This window comes from Phocoena phocoena, chromosome 7, assembly GCF_963924675.1.
Source record: "Phocoena phocoena chromosome 7, mPhoPho1.1, whole genome shotgun sequence".
NCBI lineage: Eukaryota > Metazoa > Chordata > Mammalia > Artiodactyla > Phocoenidae > Phocoena > Phocoena phocoena.
The window spans coordinates 110,205,740-110,217,990 of NC_089225.1; positions in this window are offsets into that span (position 1 = coordinate 110,205,740).

Sequence of the window (12,251 nt, forward strand, 5' to 3'; positions counted from 1 at the left end):
ACAGCCTTGAAGAGTACGGAAACCCTGTCACAGGCTACAGCATGGATGAACCTTGAGTACATTATGCTAAGTGGCATAAGCCAGCCACAAAAAACAAATACTGTATGATTCCACTTACATGAGGCACATAGAGGAGTTAAATTCAAAGACAGAACGTAGAATGGCCCGTGCCAGGAGCGGGGGGGAAAGGGAGTGGAATCTTGTTGTTTAATGGATACAGAGTTTCAGTTTGGGAAGATGAAAGGGTTCTGGAAATCTATGTGAGTATATGTAACATTACTGAACTGTATACTTAAAAATGTTTCAGATGGCACATTTAATATTCTGTACGTTTTACTACTATTAAAACCTGTTAAATCTTTTGAAAAAAAGCCAAAGTCTAAACATTACACAAAGATAAAGGCACAATGATTTACAACAAAAGGGAATACAATTTAGCAACAGTTAGTCCTATTTAATGAAAGATATATAGAAAAATGGAAGGCTAAATTTTGCCTAGCGATACAGAACAGAGGGAAATAATACGAACCACAGCAAAAAAGGAAGAAACACAGACCACAGAGAGGTTTTTCTGTTAGCTTTTGAGAGGTTTAAATGTCATGTGCCAAATGGTCATTCTTGCAAGCCGTGTAAGTTGACGCCCACAGAATAGAGGTTCCCAGCTTCTCTGTGCTTTCACGGTCCCCACACCTTATTCTTATCACATTTATCAGAGCAAATAAAATAATTTACATCTGTCTCCCCATGACACTGTCACCCCCGTTAGAGCGGGGGTTGCCTCTGTTTCCCTCAACATGGTACCCACAGACCACCTGACACGTAAAAGACAACTCAATAAATATTTTGTTGACTGAGTGATTGATTAATTGGTCGATTGATTGAGTGCATGCACGCGTGAATGGATACAAAAGTTGCATTGACGCACCCTGCTTGGGATTGATGCACCCTGCTTGGGAGTGTACATTGGTGTTACCTTGGAGAAGCACAATTCAGCAAAATCTCTTAGCGTTTCTAAAGCACAAACCCTTTGACTCAGAAATTCTCCTTCCAGAAATTTATCCTGCAGAGAAACTCCCACAAATGTGCAAAAATGTAAACATGGGTGCCTGGTTTGCAACTGAAATATTCTGAAAACCGTATCAATGTTCAAATAAACGACAGTATAGTCACATGATGGAATATGATGTCATTTATGAAAACAGAGCTTCATGTAAAGATGTCCAAAATCTACTTTCAAACTTAAAAGGCAAATTGTTGAAGAATATATGGAGGAGAATTCTTACTGTGATTGTTTTGAAGTGCTAAAGAGAAGTGCTATGAGAGAAACTAGCTCAGGGACAGGACTGTGTTTAAGAGGGGAAAGTAACTCCTACTTTTCAGGTGATGTCTGTCTGTGCTCTGAATGTCTTTTTTACTATAAGCAGGTATTAATTTTATCATATAAAGAGTAGTATAAAGCAACTCTCTAGCCTGGAACATTAAATTGTAGAAAACATACCCAGTGAAAGTTAGGACACTTGCATAAATGTATATGACACATTCACTCCGAAAGCAAGAAGCCACTTCAGCATTGTCTGAAGACCAAGCGGACCGTGCAATGAAAGCTGACCCTTTTGATATTGGCCACCAGCCCTTCAAGGTCATGTCAATGAAATGTTATATGAAGGGCTTAAAGTCTTCATCTTTTTGTAGATAATGTCTTATTTGGGGGGAAGGGGGTTGGGGGGCAGCGGTAGATAAAACGAGGAATTCCACAGTGCCTGGACTTGTCAGGATAATCTCAGCTATGCTCTGTAAGAACAAAGAGGCCCTCAATCAAGGCTGATTCATCACAGTGTAGACTGGGGAGCCCACTTACTTCTCTGGCTTCCAAGGTCATTGTGGCAGGGGAAGAGAGAACTGGAGCATCTGGAAGGGTATTCTTACAGTCAGGCTTGGAAGTGGCTCACACAACCTCCATCCACGTGCTGTGAGCTGGAACCCAGTCACAACCTAACTTCAGGGGGGACTGGGAACGGTAGAGAAGAGGAGTGTTGGGTGATCACTAACAGTCGTAGCCCGGGGACCCGAATGTGTACCGGCTACTGTCCCAGTGAAGTAAAAGGGAAGATGTTGTCATCCCCTTTTATGAGACGAGGAGATGGGTAGTTTGCTCAGCATCACAAAGAAGCCAAAGGGCAGGGCATCCGTGCTGATTAAACTTGTACCACATGCCGAGTGCTAGGTGCCAGGGGCTCGAGGTATGTGACCTTATGTAAGTCTCACAGGGAGTTGCCATTCTTCCCATTTTAAAGGCGAGGACGCATGCTCAGAGGTGGGTAACTCCTCGAGATCAGCGGCTGCCGAGGAAAGAGCTCTCGTGAGACCCCAGGTCTTCAGACCCTGGATCTGAGTGTTCCTGCCACTCCAAGTGGGACCCCGTCCCCCAATCACCTTGTCACTGCCAGCCCAGCCCCGCCGCACACCCCCAGCTCCGAGCCAATCCTGGTAGGGAAAAAAGGAGCCTCAGCTCTACCGGTGGGAAGGGACCAGGGTTGTTCTTTACTCTCTCAGGGTAGCCCTGCCCACCCGCTTCAGCCATGGCTAAGCAGAAACTCACCCAGCTGTCCTGATTCAGAGGCAAGTTCTCTGCTGCGTCCCAGGCCGATCTCGGGATCCCATTGGCTTCGGGGCCTAAAAGGCGATTTGTCAGTCGGCTCCTCTCCTGCAACGCCCACCATCCAGCCCCCCATCCCGCCATGACTGTCATTTCTGGACCGGCTGAAGGCCGGGGCCCTGGACTCCCTGGCCCATCAGTCTTCCATCCTCAATCTCTAGGTAGCAAAGTCTTACCTCCCTCAGGCTCAGCCCAGCAGGATAACAGGGCTCGTGATCCCTCACGGATGTGGTCTGTGTCTCATCACCGCTTAAGCCCCGGGTTGCAGGGAACCAGCCCTAGACATGCACGGAAGCAGTCAAAGCTCTTCCGTCTCCTCCTGTCTTGTTGACCAGATATCCCACCAGACTTCGGATTCCAACCTCAATCCACCGCGGGGAATGCAGGCCGACTTTGGATGTTGTCAGGAGGTCTGAGGTCTAACACCCCTGCCTCATTCCCTGAGCCCGCCCACTCTTTCCCGCCACTAGGAAGAGCCCCGTGCCTCCGAATTATCTTCATGGAAACCACTTTTCCAAGGGTTGCCTATAAAATAATCCATATTGCAATGCAAAAGATGTATAAAGTGCTAGGGAAACTAAATGGCATTTTTAAGGAAACAGAACTGAGTGGAAAAGGGCAAAATTTAGGCAAAGTCCAGTGTGGTTGTGGGTTGTGCTGAGGACCCTACTGCTTGCTCAGCAGCCCCTTCCTCTGCTGGGACCAGCTGTCCCCGACTTTGTCCATCTGCATGGCGCCCCGGGAGCATCCAGGTTCATACATCATGACGCTGGGAAGCTGACCCAAGCCAAGAAAGAGATCTTTGTGTGGGGAGAAGACTCTGAGAACCCATTAGCTACTGAACTCCTGGTGTTAAAGGGGATGCTTTTAATCTGAAATTTACCGAGATTACATCTAATGTATATGTAATTTGGAAGTGAGACTTTCCAGGTCAGCCTGACTCTTGTCTTGAGGGGAGCCAAGGCCAACATGGAGCTGTTGGGGGCGTCATTTTGACCTGTGTTGAATAGGACGCTGAGATGACCCTTCAAAGAAACCAAGGGACAAAGAAAACAGAGCCCTTGGGAGTGGTCTCCCTGAGGGTCCCAATGAGCTCTCAGGCCTGGTTCCATTCCATCCTGAAACTCAGTAGCCTCCAGGCTTTGGGTTCACAGAGGCTCCCTGTGCCTTTAAGATGAATTTCCCTTCTTATTTAAGCAGCTCACATGACTTTCTGGGCTTTGCAACCAAAATTCCTAAGTAATACAAGCTGTAATTGAGGAAGACCAGCATTGATCAGTTAGGAATCAGAACTTTCCATCAGTATTGTCAAGAACCTATAAAGAATTCATCTAAATTTTGAACAGATTCATTTGGCAGCTAAACAGCAATTATTTACCTTCCTTGAAATTATTTACTATTCTGACCAAGCTTTCTCCGAATTGGCAAACAAATTATTAAATTAAATCAGTTTGGTTTATTGTATACACGGCAAAATATGTTGGTAGCACAAAGTAAGTTGCTATTTTTAAGGTAATTGCCTTTGACTTTTTGGCACTCTGAAATTCTAGAGAATCTGCTGGCCTTTCTCAGCCCTAAGTAGCAGAGCTTCCAGTTTCATAAATTTCAAACCTGGCTTGTTGTTTTTTTAACCACAGTGAGAACAGGGTATACCTGATCACTTGCCTGAAATTTAACAGGAAGGAGGAAATTGGCTGAAGAGAAATTCAGTGACCTTTGCCTGGGCTTTTCCCCAGGGATGCGTGTTTCTGGAAGGTGTTTGTGTGGGCATGTGCCCTTCACTCCGCAAGCATCTACCTCACCCCTGCTGTCTGCCAGGCCCTGTGCCAGCTGCTGGGTACTCATAGAGAGATAGGACAGTGTCTTGGCCTCCCAGGAGGGTCATCAGGGTCACCAGGAAGATGGACGGGTAGCCAGGAACCACAACACCACGTGACACACCCAAAAGGAGCACAGTCTTTGGGCACAGAGAAAAGGGTAAGGCAAGCTGCCAGTTCATCTGCGAAAGCCCCAGGGAAGAGTGCGTGTGGGGAAGCGGGCCCTGATGGTGGAATAGTAGGTCTGCCCAGCAGACAGGAGAGGGAGGGGCATTCCAGGAAGGGGAGAAGGAGGAATAAAGGCATGCTGTCAGGAAGGCCCTTGAAGGACTCAAAACACTTCCAGGAGGCAGGGTCCCTGAACGAACCAGACCTCACGTCCTATAAGGACAGGAAGTAAATACCTTTCTCTCTCTTTCTTTCTTTCTTTCTTTCTTTCTTCCTTCCTTCCATCCTTCTTGTTTGTTTAATAACATATTTATTGGAATATAACCCACATACCATATAATTCCCCTATTTAAGTGTACAATTCAATGGTTTTTAGGACATTCGCAATGTTGACAACCATCTCCGTTATGTAATTTTTAAATATTCCGTCACCTCAAGAAGAAATTCTGTACTCACTAGCAGTCTCTCTCTCTCCTCCCCAGTCCCTAAACCCACTAATCTACTGCCTGCCTATTTGCAGTCCCTGGAAACCACTAATCTACTGCCTGCCTGTTTGCCTATGTTGGACTTTTCATATAAATAATATTATACAATATGTGGTCTCTTATGACTAGCTTGTTTCACTTAACATAATGTTTTCCAAGTTCACCCATGTTGTAGCCTGAAGCTGTACTTCATTCCTCTTTATGTTAAATGATATTCCACTCTATGAATAAACCACACTTGTTTATCCATTCACCCATTGATGGACATTTAGGTTATTTTCACTTTGGGGCTATTATGAGTAGTATTTCTATGAACACTCACGTACAAGTGTTGCTGTGGACATATGTTTTTATTTCTCTTGGGTATATATCTATGCATTGCTGGGTCACACAGTTCCTCTTGTTTAACATTTTCAGAAACTGCATGACTACTTTCCAGAGTGGATGCACTATTTTACATTCCCACCAACCACAGAATATATGGTTCTAATTTCTCCATATTTCCTATCTTTGATTATAGCTATTCTACCGAATATGAAGTGCGATCTCATTGTGGGGTTTTTTTACTTCCCTGATGATTTATGACAGTGAGCATCGTTTCATGTGCTCTTTCTTTCTTTTTTAAAATTCCTCCTCACAGCTCAATAAATGCCTGACTTCCTGACCTCAGAAGGGACATGAAGGAGGTGAGGGACATCACTTCAGATTCAGGTAAACATATAAAATATTGCCAGACTCAGAAAGGACATAGGCGTTGGTCACAGCTGTCGAGCTGGGCAAAGACCCCCTACATTGTCAAAGGGAGAAGCTCTGAGGACCCATGAATGTATTTAACCCCTGATTTTCTTTTTTTTTTTTTTTTTGGCCATGCAGTGCAGCATGCAGGGAACTAAGGTTCCCCTACCAGGGATAGAACCCGTGACCCCTGCAGTGGAAGCACGGAGTCATAACCACTGGACCGCCAGGGAAGTCCCTAATCCCTGATATTAAAGAGCATATTTTCATCTGAAATTTACCATGACCAATATACTTATATATGCACAATGCTTTGGAAGGTTCCTTGATATAGGAAAAAGCATAGACTTAGAAATCAGACAAACCCAAAGTTTCTTCCCTTTGCTATCACTTGTTAATTGTGTGGCTTTGGGCAGATTACATAATCTCCACAAGGCTCAGCTTCCTCATCTGTACTACTGGAACACAAATACCTAATTCATAGGCTTATTGTGAAAATTAAATTAAATAATATGAAAAGAACCTGGGACTTCCCTGGTGGCGCAGTGGATAAGCGTCCACCTGCCAATGCAGGGGACACAGGTTTAATCCCTGGTCCGGGAAGACCCCACACACCCACAGAGCAACTGGGCCCGTGTGCCACAACTACTGAGCCCTCTAGCCACAGCTACGGAAGCCCGCACGCCTAGAGCCCATGCTCCACAACAGGAGAAGCCACTGCAATGAGAGGCCCGCGTACCACAATGCAGAGTAGCCCCCGCTCGCCACAACTAGAGAAAGCCTGCGCACAGCAGCAGAGACCCAATGCAGCCAAAAAAAAAAAAAAAAGAATCTGCTGTCACTCGGTGGTCACTTAATAAATTTTTGTTCCTTTCTCTTTCTCCTGATACTTAACTGGGGACAGTTTCACAGTTGCACGTCGTCATGAATTTCATAACTAATAATGTTTCATAACAATGACAGAATGCCCCCCAGGTCTAGGGAAGAACTTTCCAACTGCCTTTGCTCTGGTTTTTGGCAAGAGCTAAGATCTGAGGGCCTGATGCAATCAGCAAACATTCCTGCACCTCCTCCTAGCCTGGTTCTCAGCAGCTGGGCAAGTTCAAAGAAGGATCTGATTGTATTTTCCCCTGACCTTAGAGACGTCAAAATCTCTGTGTTGATACCCGAGGAATCTGCGAGATGTTTCAGGCGGTACAGAGACTGTGTGCTGTGTGGTCATGGAGAAGTTGGTCCCTGAGCCAAGGATGGAGATTCGGATGGTTAAAGGTGGGGATGGGGTGGGGATCACTTTCCCCCAAAGTGGAATTGACACGTGAGCCAGGCCTAAGCTTGCCAAGTATCTGGGGGCTGGGAGGCGAGTAAAACTTAGCAGAATGCACATGGAAAGGAACAGGATATCCAGTGGTGAGAAACGGCCTCTCGGAATTCCTGCTACTCCACCATCTGTGGCTTTGTTTGGTTAAATGTGATTGTCAGAGACCTCCTAGACGGCTGCACCAGCCTTCCCCATGACCCTCTCATGGTTTGTGTGACTTTTCTCATCTGCAGTCAACTCATGGACACAGGGAAAGAGCACTTTCTAACCAAACCAATACCACCAACCCCCCCTCCCACTCCAGGTGTGCTGCAGGGCTGGGGGGTAAGGCTGAGTCCCCGCAGAACTGGTCATGAAGCAGTGCCACAAATACCCACTCCCAAGCCAGGGCAGGCTCCCTACCGGGCTCTGTGTCCCTTTGGTGCCACTCACTTCCTCTTGGGCAGCCCCGGCGCTGGCTGGGCATCCCTGACTTTCCTGGCTGCTGTCCCTCAGGGCAACAGTCTAAAAGGTGTATATCTTTTGAGTAAATAAGTATACAAGAGTACATATATATAATAAGTGTTATAAACTGAATGCTTGGGTCCCCCTCCCGAATTCATATGTTGAAGCCCTAACCCCCTCCCTGCAACGGGATGGTATTTGGAAACTTACCTTGCTGGCGCCTTGACCTGGGACTTCCAGCCTCCAGAACTGTAAGAGAATACATTTCTGTTGTTTAAAACCACTCAGTCTATGGTATTCTGTGATGGTAGCCCAGGCTAAGACAATAAATACACAAAAATATTTGCTTCTTGGCATTACTCTTGAAGAAAGTCATTGCAGTTGTGTAAAAAAAAAAAAAAAAACAACCTATTTCTCTTTATAAATAGTTTATCAGCTTTTATCAGTTGTTTTTGAAGAAACCCGTGTACCGTATGGTAGAGACTTCTGCGACCACAGTCCTCAGTGAATTAATTTCACATTTTCACAATTAACTCCTTGCTTCTGGAGCCTCCCAGGTCCTCTAACTTTCTAGAGAAAACACATGCCTTCTAACACGTTTTCAAGCTCTTATTCTGTGTGAAGCACTGTGCTTGTCCTTATTTACATGGAAGAATACTGCAGCATTCAATAGTTTTCCTTTTGTTATTTTTCAACTTCAAACTAACATCCAAAATATTAGATTGATTTTGGGGACTTCTCTGGTGGTGCAGTGGTTAAGAATCCACCTGCCAATGCAGGGGACACGGGTTCGATCCCTGGTCCGGGAAGATCCCACATGCCGCAGAGCAACCAAGCCCAACACGTACTGAGCCTGCGCTCTAGAGCCCGGAAGCCACAACTACTGAGCCCACATGCCACAACTACTGAAGCCTGTTTGCCTAGAGCCCGTGCTCCGTAATGAGACAAGCCACCACAGTGAGAAGCCCGTGCACCACAACGAAGAGTAGCCCCAGCTCGTCGCAACTAGAGAAAGCCTGCGCACAGCAACGAAGACACAACACAGCCAAAAATAAATAAATTTATTTTTTAAAATATTATATGATTTTCTAATTGAGGACATGTATTTTTCCAAGCAGTATAATTTTTTGAGTGTCTTAGAGAAATGTTTCCCTGGTGAGTCTGTTTGCTGCCCAGCAAGTCCAAGAAATGGTGAGCTGAACACTAGCTTAAACCACTCCTTGTAGAGAAAATTTGAACATTAGGTGGGAAAGAGGATGGTGGATCTAAGCGTCCTCTTTGAAGCTATAGATGCAAAGTCTTTTCCCACGGGCCCTACATATTGTCTGAGTGTGAATGACATTATTTGCCTACATTGAACCTACATTATTGTTCGGCTCCACTTTGATAGCAAGCAACTTCATCAGGCCACACAGAGTTTACATGTGCCTTTTCCAAGGCACGGTTGCTTTTAGGATATGTGCTTGTATGTGAGATGTGCAATACTGAACCTCAGTAGAAAAGTCTTTGGCCTAATTACTCGCACAGGAGGAGATTTTCATAAATGTCCTCGATAGCTACGTTAGTGGAAAACTGGAAAAATTATGTAATTAAGCACCCGGATGGCTTGAGAATTTTAGAGCACTGGGGGACCAGCCAGACCTGCACTTGCATGTACGTGCTGTGTCAAGACAGTGTCACTAATGCCCGCTGACCTCAGTCATGCCCAAGCCTCCACCAACCGTGCCTAACTTCGGAGTCTGTCTTGTTCCTTCGCTGCTCTGCCCTCTCAGCCAGAGAAAGCTAGAGCCCGAAGGAAATCACAGACCCAAAATGTCAACGAGGAAATGAACCTCTGGGGTCACTCATTCAACCCATTTATAGGTGAGGATGTTGAATTGCAAAGATGTGACGTGACCTGCCGAGGTCATTGAGCAAGTTAGAGGCTGAGCTGGGGCGAGGGGTACCACCTGGTGTCCTGAATTCCAGGCTACTGCCCTTCCCCGCCCTCCCCCCCCCCCCCCGCCCAGTGGCCTCCTGGCCACTAGCACCATCCCCTGCATCGCGGGGCACAAGAGAATGGCAGTGGTCAGGCACAGCCAGGCTGCCCTCAGCGTTCCAGCGCTCATGCTTCTTGTACTTTCGACTGTAGCTGGCCCAGCTGGGGCATCCATTGCACGAAGCTCTGTTTAGCCAATAAGTGTCCTAGTCACTTAATTAAATGGGAAAACACAGCTGCCACCCTTGTCCTTCAATTATTTCAATACATCCTGTTTCTATGGTGTTTTGTGGTTTTTTAAATTTAATTTTTTTTTTTATACAGCAGGTTCTTGTTAGTTATCTATTTTATTTATGTTAGTGTGTATATGTCAATCCCAATCTCCCAATTCGTCCCACCACCACTACCCCCGCACTTCCCCCCTTGGTGTCCATATGTTTGTTCTCTACGTCTGTGTCTCTATTTCTGTCCTGCAAACCAGTTCCTCTGTACCATTTTTCTCGACCACGTGGTGTTTTAACACCTCATCCCTCCCCCTGCTCCACCCAATACCCACACCCACCTCTCCAGCAAGGAATTCATGTACACATGGGAGCTATTGCCCATTAAGAAGGCAAATATCAGAACAGGAGGTGCAGTTATTTAAAAAAAAAAAGGAGAGAGAGAGAGAGAATGCTTTTGCTGCATCAGAAGATCCAGAGCTGACACAGACTCGTGCTTCATGGGGAAGAGTATGGTGTAACCCTTGATGGAGATTTATAAAGAGAAAGGAACAGTCAGTCCTTTGTGGGAAGGGAGAATATTTTACTTGGGCTTTCCAGCTCCAGTGAACAAGTACTCAACCAGCACCTACTGTGTGCAAGTCCCCGGCTGTGATGAGCAATAAAAGATGAAGATGTGTTATCTCTAGCCTCCAAAGGGCGTATGGTTTTGAAGAGGAAGAAAGCATGTATCCAAATAAAGTGCACTTATTAATGGAAGGCAGGAAGGATTCTCCTGCAGACCCGTGGCGCAGCCCATGTTTCATCTGCAGGGTGGAGTTCCAGGTCTGCAGAGCAGGATGGGGCCCTGAACCCCTGGAACACAAAATCGGTGCACCAGTGCTGGCCTGTGTGGAGGGCCTCCCACTGAATGCTCAGTCATGGCTTGGGTAAAAGTTGGGGCTCTCCTTTGGGGTCTGATTTGGGGGCTCTGGGATGTCCTGAAGCCACATTTGCATAGGGAGCCCTAAACTGCATGCAGAGGGTCTTCTAGAAGGATTTGGAGCTCCAGTTAAATTTAATTTAACGCCGGCATTGATTTGATTTAACACCTGCATTTAGGTTAAGATACTCCAAGTCTGAAAGGGGAACCCTCCTACACTGTTGGTGGGAATGTAAATTGGTGCAGCCACTCTGGAAAACAGTATGGAGGTTCCTCAAAAACTAAAAACAAAGTTGCCATATGATCCAGCAGTCCCACTCCTGGGCATATATCCGGACAAAACTATAATTTGAAAAGATACAGCCAGACACAAAAGACCACGTGTTGTTTGATTTCATTAATATGAAATATCCAGAAAAGGCAACTTCAGAAAGACACAAAACAGATTAGTGTTTGCCAAGACCTGGGGAGTAGGGGGATAGGAGTGACTGCCTAATGGGTAAGGCCTTCCTTTTGGGGTGATGAAATGTTCTGGAACTTTTTAGTGGTGATGCTTGCACAACTTTTTGAATGTATTAAATGCCTCTCTGAATTGTACACTTTAAAATGTTTAAAATAGTAAATTTGATGTTATGTGAATTTCACCACAATAAAGAGAAAAAGAAAAAAATATGGAGGAGGATCCTATAGATTAAAAGGAACTTAAGAGACATCTCTACCAATCACAAAAGAAAGAAAGAAGGAAAGAAAGAAAGAAAAGGAAAGAAGGAAAGAAAGAAGGAAGGAAGGAAGGAAGGAAGGAAGGAAGGAAGAAAGGAAGAAGGAAAGAAAGAAAAAGAAAAAACATACATGCATTCCTATTTTCATTGCAGCAATATTCACAATAGCCAAGACATGGAAACAACCTAAGTGTCCATTGACAGATGAATGGATAAAGATGTGGTACATATACAATGGAATATTACTCAGCCATGAAAAAGAATGAAATCATGCCATTTGCAGCAACATGGATGGACCTAGAGATTATCATACTAAGTGAAGTTAGAAAAAGACAAATATTATATGATATCACTTATATGTGGAATCTAAAATATGACACAAATGAACCTATCTACAAAACAGAAACAGACTCACAGACATAGAGAACAGACTTGTGGTTGCCAAGGGGGTGGGGGGCAACTTGTGGTTGCCAAGTGGGGAGGGATGGATTGGGAGTTTGGGGTCAGCAGATGCAAACTATTATATACAGGCTGGGTAAACAACAAGGTCCTACTGTATAGCACAGGGAAATATATGCAGTATTCCGTGATAAACCATAATGGAAAAGAAAAAAAATACTCCAAGTCTGAACAACCAGCAGGAGACTGGCACCTCCCAGCAAGGCCTGGGTAGGACACTTGGAGAAACAAGCAGACTGACTTTGAGTGGAGGATTCAGGGCAGCGGCCAGCTTACCTGGTCCCTGGGGCTGTCCCCTGTCACCCCCCGCCCATTCACAGACTCCATCT